We start from the raw sequence: 7494 nt of genomic DNA, 5'->3' as shown, positions 1-7494 counted from the left end.
GCTCAAGATGCCACGCAGTTGGACTGAACCTGAAACCATGCGGTTGGGAGCAAGCTTCTTACCACCACACAGTCACACCTGCACCTAGATAGATAGATAGATAGATAGATAGATAGATAGATAGATAGATAGATAGATAGATAGACAGATAGATAGATAGATAGATAGATAGATAGATAGATAGATAGATAGATAGATAGATAGACGTACTTGTGCGTATGTGTGTCTGTGTGTGTATATATATATATATATATATATATATATATATATATATATATATATATATATATATATACAGGGGTTGAACAAATTAATGGAAACACCTTAAAATTTCAAGCAAATTTATATTAATATGGAGGAGGACCACTTTTGGCAGTAATTACAGCTGGAATTCTACGAGGTATGGACTCGTACTAAGTTTGAATTATTTCCAAAGGAATTTTTGGCCATTCTTCGGCTAAAACTGTCTCCAGTTCTTGTAGTGACGATAGTGGAGGATATCGACTCCTTACTTGTTTTTCTAAAATTCACCATAAATGTTCAATAATATTGAGATCTGGGGACTGTGGTGGCCAGCTCAGATGTTCAACTTCACTAGAATGCTCCTAGTGTCATTCAGTAACAACTTTAGCTGTTTGAATTGGTGCATTATTATCCTGAAAGATTGGGTTTTCCTCTGGAAAGTGTTCTGCAACCATAGGATGAATTTGATCAGATAGAACGCTTAAATCGTCTTGACTATTAATTTTGCTAAGAAGGGAAACCATTTGGCCGGCGGATTTCCAAGATATTTCCCCCACCCCCACCCCACCGATCATCACAGATCCTCCTCCATGTCTAACAGTTGGAAGAAGGCAGTCTGGTTCAAATACTTCTTTTGGCTGTCTCCACACGTATACTCGGTCGGTGGTTGGAAATAAGGTAAAGGATGACTCATCCGAGGAAATAACATTCTTCCACTGGTGTAGGGACCAATTCTGTAGGTTTTTACTCCACTCTAAACGCTTTGTAACGTTTGTTTTTTAAATTAGTGGGGTTTTTTTTTTTCCTTTTTGCAGTCCTTCCGTGAATTCCGGCTTTGTGCAGCTCCCGGCGTACAGGTTTTGTGGAAACTGGGTTCTCGAGGTGGTTATTAAGCTCTGCAGTAATTTTGGGAGCTGTACTCCGGTAGATCAGTCATTTTAATTACCTTTTTCTCATGATATCTGAAAACAAAACAGCAATTTTAGCAAAACATATTCAGCAACATTAATAATAAATCAAAAAACATTAAAATAAACAAACTTTTTACGGTTTTATAGATATTTCAAAATTATGATGCTATGATGCTAAGTGTTTCCATTATTTTATCCAACTCCTGTATATATATATATATATATATATATATATATATATATATATATATATATATATATATATATATATAAAGTGTACTGTTCCGTGATCAACAAAAAAAGTACTTAGCTGGTGAGAGATAAATATTATTTAACAAACATATGTTTTAATGTGCTACTATTAGTTTCATGTGCGGAGAGCATGCCAGACAATATTTTTTACCATGTCTGGTGACCTAGGACAATCATCAAGCACTGCCCACATGGCATAGCGAACTAAAAATTGGACGATAGGATGAGAGAAGAAGCGACCAAAAGGTGAGAAAGAAGTAGATATAAAAAGTGGAATGCTGTAGATCCGGAGAACGAAAAAGAAGTCAGAAAGAAACAAAAGGCGAAAACTACAGGTATTTCCCCTTTGACCGTAAAATATAAGGCTAAAAAGTTAGTGGCTTAGAATCTGTGGTACAGTTGTTCAATCCCGAGAGGGTGGCACTTTTCAATTTGTCAACAGAAACTTAGTCATATGCTTACAACCGCTGAAAATTTAGGATCTAGAGAATTCAGCAGTGCGTTAGAGTTCTTAGATCTGAAAAGGATCTGAGTTCTTTGAGCTACGCATAGGTTAAGCTTTTAATCTCTAACACACACACACACACACACACACACACACACACATATATATATATACATATATACACACACACACACACACACACACACAAACATATATATAAATAAAATAAGCAGCAGTGTGCAATGTGTCACTAAAAAGAGAATGACAAGTGTCACTAGGGTATTAGGAAACACCAACATTTCTAAAAATAAGTGATAAACCGCTCAAACGCTGTAGTTAACGCACATGAATGAAAACATATATACTAACAGAATGAAAACATATATACTAAAAGTACCGATCGAAAAACTTCTCGATCGGTACTTTTTGGACGATTATGGGCCCTGTTAATGCATATATTTTCATTGATGTGCATTAGAGCGGTTTAGTTCTTATTTCTAGTAATGTCGGTGTTTCCTAACACCCTATTCACATTACATTTAGTGACACTTGTGTGTGTATATATATATATATATATATATATATATATATATATATATATATATATATATATATATCAAAACTACTGCCGCGCGAAAATTTAGACTGTTGAGTCACTTATATAACTTTAAGGCTAATAAATAATTTAATGAATGTGTGAAGTGGGGTGTCCAGTTGTCTAAATATACCACTCTCGCTATCATTCTACAGAACTATTTAATCATATTCTATATCAATCTGTCTAAAAGTCGATCAATCTGATGTTTGCCTGTCTTTTGTCTAGCTATAATTTCCAATTTAATAACTATGTTCAACGTTCGCCCGGTTTTATAACTCATCAAGGAAAACTAAAAAAATAAAAGTTCAAAAATCTTTCTCACCGTGGTTTTACTTCTATAAATTTCACTGCGAATCATACAGGAATTTATTAAAATCAAACTCTATGAGAACATGCAGTCGACAAAGACAAGTGAGAAAGCAAAATTATTTAAGTATTCACGAGCTAATGGCTGAAACAAAAAGTTACAAAGTTTTTATTATCGATTTTATATTTTAAACACAAGTCGTTTGACATTTTAATATATTCTTTCATATTATTTTTCTTCCATCGTAATTATTAACGTTTCAGAAATGTTGATGTCTGTGGACCGCCTCTCGGTTATAATATTTATTTTTTTTATTTCAATTTATTTAATTTTAAATATTACATTTTAAATATCAAATAGTTTTATATACATGTATTTTTTTTTTCTTTTCGCATTTTTTAATGCTTTTGGGTAGCACTCGTATATGACGCTTTGAAGGCGGGAAGTTGGCAAGAAATAGAAAAAAAATCGGTAATGTGTTTGATTAAATGTCTTACAGTATTTTGTTTCGTTTCATAGCGTTCTGAGTAGAAACCTCGCCGGATGTGACTTTAATGAGGAAAGAAGCATTACCCTTATGATATCTAATTATTTTCAGATTGAAGACACGATTAGGAGGTTAACAGAAAATTAGACTTTGTTAAAAGTACCAGTGACCAAATGGTGGTACTAAACCGAGGGATGGACACAGTGACATGTTCAGTTCATCGGACTGACTTCCATACTGTTTTCATCTCTTCAGTTTCCCACGCATTGACCGAAACTATAATGAAGGGTATTTGCTCAATGTAACTGCGAAGTGAACGTCTTAACTACTTGGACATGCTTGCACTTATGACTTATTCCATGAATTATTTACTCTAATGTCATTCAGAGCAGATAAATTTATATTGAACATTCACAAAATACGAACAAGTACAAAACGCAACTAATGTATCAATTTTACAAAACAAGTAAACAAATAAATTGATTTTATAATTAATCTTAATTTTTGGTTTCTGAATTTCGTTTAATTTTACTACTGAATCATTTTCTATAATTTTCACTCAAGGAATGTGTGTGTGTGTGTGTGTGTGTGTGTGTGTTAAAGAGAGAGAGAGAATAATTGTAGTAGTAGTAGTAGCGGCAGCAGCAATATCAGTGTCTAAATTAGGTGAGTAATGACTCTAGTGTATGTATGCCTTATTTCAATATACCAAAATCTCAATTTCTCAATAACAATGGTAGCACCAATGTCAAATAGATAAGGAGTACTCTAGTGCTGGTTTTAATTGAATATTTCTGTGTCTCAGCAATGATGCACGATAGCTGCACCAGTTTTAGATGTGTAAGGTGTACTCTAGCATGGCATATTATCTTGTCGAGATCGATAAAATAAAATCCAGTCAAGTACTGGGTTCTATAGCATTGACTAATTGACTAATTCAATCCTCAAAAAAAAAAAACTGCTGGCCTTCTGCCTAAATCAGAAGCCATTAATTATCCAGGAGTCTCGACGACTAACCAATGATAGAGTGCATCTTCGACATCTCTTAGTTACATTATATTATATTCTGCATTTAAATCGGGGTGAGGTTACCTTTGTCTTTTTTTTTTTTTTTTTTTTTCTTAGCTACGACTATCCGCTCCTGTCTTCAGAAATATTGCATCCATGATTATGTTATCTAATGTGTCCTTCTCTTAAAGTAGCAGAATGTAATCTGAGCTTCAGTTATTATTCCTAATTGGTCGAGCGATTACGTAGAGGCTCACTCACCGACTCGGAAATCTTAGTTGCTTTTCGTTTTGTTTTGTTTTTGTGGGGTGGGGAATTCACAAGTCCCTAGTAAGTATCGAACTCATGACCACTGATTGACAACATAAACTCTGACCACTGAGTTATAGAGTCGACATTAATTACCCTCTTCGAGTGAAATTTACAGAAAATTATTCTGATGTCAATTGAATTGAATTTAGAAACTAAAAGATTAATTATAATAATAATAACATGCTTGTTTGCATTTTATGTTTTACATTTTCAGTATAAGATCTAAATCTCTACTTTAGATGTCGGCGTTGTGTGGGTACTAAAAATTGTTGTTGTTAATTTAGCCCGAGTTCAATTCAGATCAAAAGCGTTCCAACACCTTTTTTCCCCCCGAATATTGTATATCTAGGACTACTTTATCCAATGAGTCCTTGTGTTCATCACAAGGAGAATTGCAGAAATAAATACAGCTCGTATAAAGGAAAATGTTCTAATTACATTCCTCCTCGAAATATGTTAATAATAGTGGTAATTAAGTCGACGGCTACAGTATGATATATTACAATATAGTACAACACTTTGCAACACAGTATAATTCATTTAAATGCAATTAAACACTATATAACGCAGCACGCTAAATTACAATATAGTACAACACTTTACAACACAATATATATTACAATGTAGTACAATACATACCAAAACAAAATTTTCGAACCTATTTAAGCAAGCCTTAAAACGGTTTTTCACAAAGAAATAGGTAGACGAATCATTCAATCTTTTGTTTTGCTCAAGAGAATAGTTTCCTTTCGTCTTCTGTTGTTTTTTTTTTTTGTCATCATTCACCGTTCAGACTTTCCCACACAGTGAATGCTAATCTGGTCTGTACCGTTTATATAAATACTGGATTTTCCATTCCGGAATGGCCGTTCACTTCAAAAGCTTAAAAGTATGAAATATTTGAAAAAGATACGCTGTCTTCTTTTATCCATTTAATTGGATTGTCTTTTCTAGTTTATCTGCTTCAGCAATTTTCCTTCGACCTATAAAACCATTGAACCTGATTACTTGCAGCAATAGTTTACATAGTCCGTCCAACTTGATTATGTCTGGAATTTTCTATGCTTCACTATATAAGCTTCATTATCAACGGATGAAGAATGCTGAGAACTGTAGGCGTTTCTTTAAGTGAATAGTCAATAGAAAACGGAAATGAGTTTAGGTAAGTTTGAGAACATTCTTTTGAATGAGAAGCAACAATGGATCCCAGTCTTTACCTGTCAAATTAACTATTGACTGGGAAACTTAGACAAATATACTGTAGCATTCCAATGAACATAAAAACGAACCGAAAAATGAGATTATGATTTTGTTTTCGAAATGGCGTCTAAATGCGTAGAAAGATGAATTAGATATTTATAGTCAGTGTTTGTCGAATGTAATAGTGTATGGAAGCGAGGAATTAAATAAATACATATTTCTTTGCACTGTAAATATGAATCAAAATTGTATTTTCTTTTTACTTTAACGACTAAATAGATAACTGGTACAAGAAAGGTGATCATCAGATATAGAATATGTTGTTTTGCAATGTAAGTGATATTTAGACAATTAAAAGTCTAAATCCGCTACTTAGTTATAATCTAATCTTGGAACTTCAAACTATAGTAAGTGTTAAATTAGCTTTCTTAATTGGAACGTTGTGATACACAATTAATTCCCAACCTATACTTCTTCCGATCAGCTATCAACTCACTTTATTTCAAAATGCAATTCAATGAGCAGGAGCTGGCGTTCGGATGTCTACTTCTGCAAATTGGATGTCGTTTGAATTAATTTCTAAGTGTGTCTTTATTGTTGTTTGCTAGGTCTGTAAATTTTACGAATGATAAATCGACAGGCTTTGTCAGTCGTAAGATGCACAAAGCCAAGAAAATATAAGAAGACAAACAAATTCACGAAGTATTAATTAGGTACTTATTTTGTATGATACACATATTCTCCATCGCATATTCTCTAAGCCTCTCCGGAACGAATAAGGTTCCACTTTGTTGCTGAGTCTGATAGAATTATATGTCACTCTTTCCTCAAACCACATTATACCGTCTTCAGAAAACGGACACCTTGGATAAAGTAGTCCTATATTGTTGTTGTTACTTTAGCCCAAGTTCAATCCAGATCAAAAGCGTTCCAACACCCTTTTTCCCGAATATTGTATATCTAGGACTACTTTATCCAATGAGTCCTTGTGTTCATCACAAGGAGAATTGCAGAAATAAATACAGCTTACAAATAAAGGAAAATGGTCTAATTACATTCCTCCTCGAAATATGTTAATAATAGTGGTAATTAAGTCGACAGCTACAGTATAATATATTACAATATAGTACAACGCTTTGCAACATAGTATAATGCATTCAGAAAAAGGACACCTTGGATAAAGTAGTCCTATATTAAAGCAAAAGATGTAATAGTCACCGGTGGAATACCTTTACCAAGAGTCTCGGCTGGGGGTGAATTAAAGATAACCAGCCACAAAAACAGTGTTTATTAATTAAAATTAAGCATTTATTAATTGGAATCATCCAATCCAACAGTAACTATCTGGTAAATATTTACAGACGACGAGTATTCAGTAAATCTTTACTAATTGAAATTATTCCGTCAACATCTGCAGTAATTATTTAGTGAACATTTGCAAGGAGTGAGTATCCAGTAAACATATATTAACAGGAATTATCCAATTAGCATTTAAAGACAGAGATTATCCAACAGTAATTAATCAGTAATAAAAAAAATAATATTTGGTATTATACAAGTCAACGTCTAGACAACTATTATTCGGTATACCTTTTACAAGCTGTATCTTCCTTGCTATCAACTTTACTGAATATTCATTACCTGTAAATGTTCACTACGTAATTATTCCTTGTAAATACTTACGGTATAATTACTGTCTGTAAATATTAGTTTCAAATTTTGGCACAAGGC

The 7494-nt window shown here is 33.2% G+C and overlaps 1 long non-coding RNA gene across 1 annotated transcript; it reads right to left on the bottom strand.

Annotated features, from left to right (window-relative positions):
• Positions 1-985: 985 nt before the first annotated feature.
• On the bottom strand, positions 986-6922 carry LOC149137216 (uncharacterized). Its single transcript, XR_016237961.1, has 2 exons — positions 5203-6922; positions 986-1205 (listed from the first exon to the last, which is right to left on the bottom strand). It is a non-coding gene; the product is annotated as an uncharacterized LOC149137216 (long non-coding RNA).
• Positions 6923-7494: the final 572 nt, after the last annotated feature.

The sequence above is a fragment of the Octopus bimaculoides genome, chromosome 2, assembly GCF_046866305.1.
Source record: "Octopus bimaculoides isolate indiv1 chromosome 2, ASM4686630v1, whole genome shotgun sequence".
NCBI classification, from domain to species: domain Eukaryota; kingdom Metazoa; phylum Mollusca; class Cephalopoda; order Octopoda; family Octopodidae; genus Octopus; species Octopus bimaculoides.
This window is presented reverse-complemented; position numbering and strand designations above follow the sequence as displayed.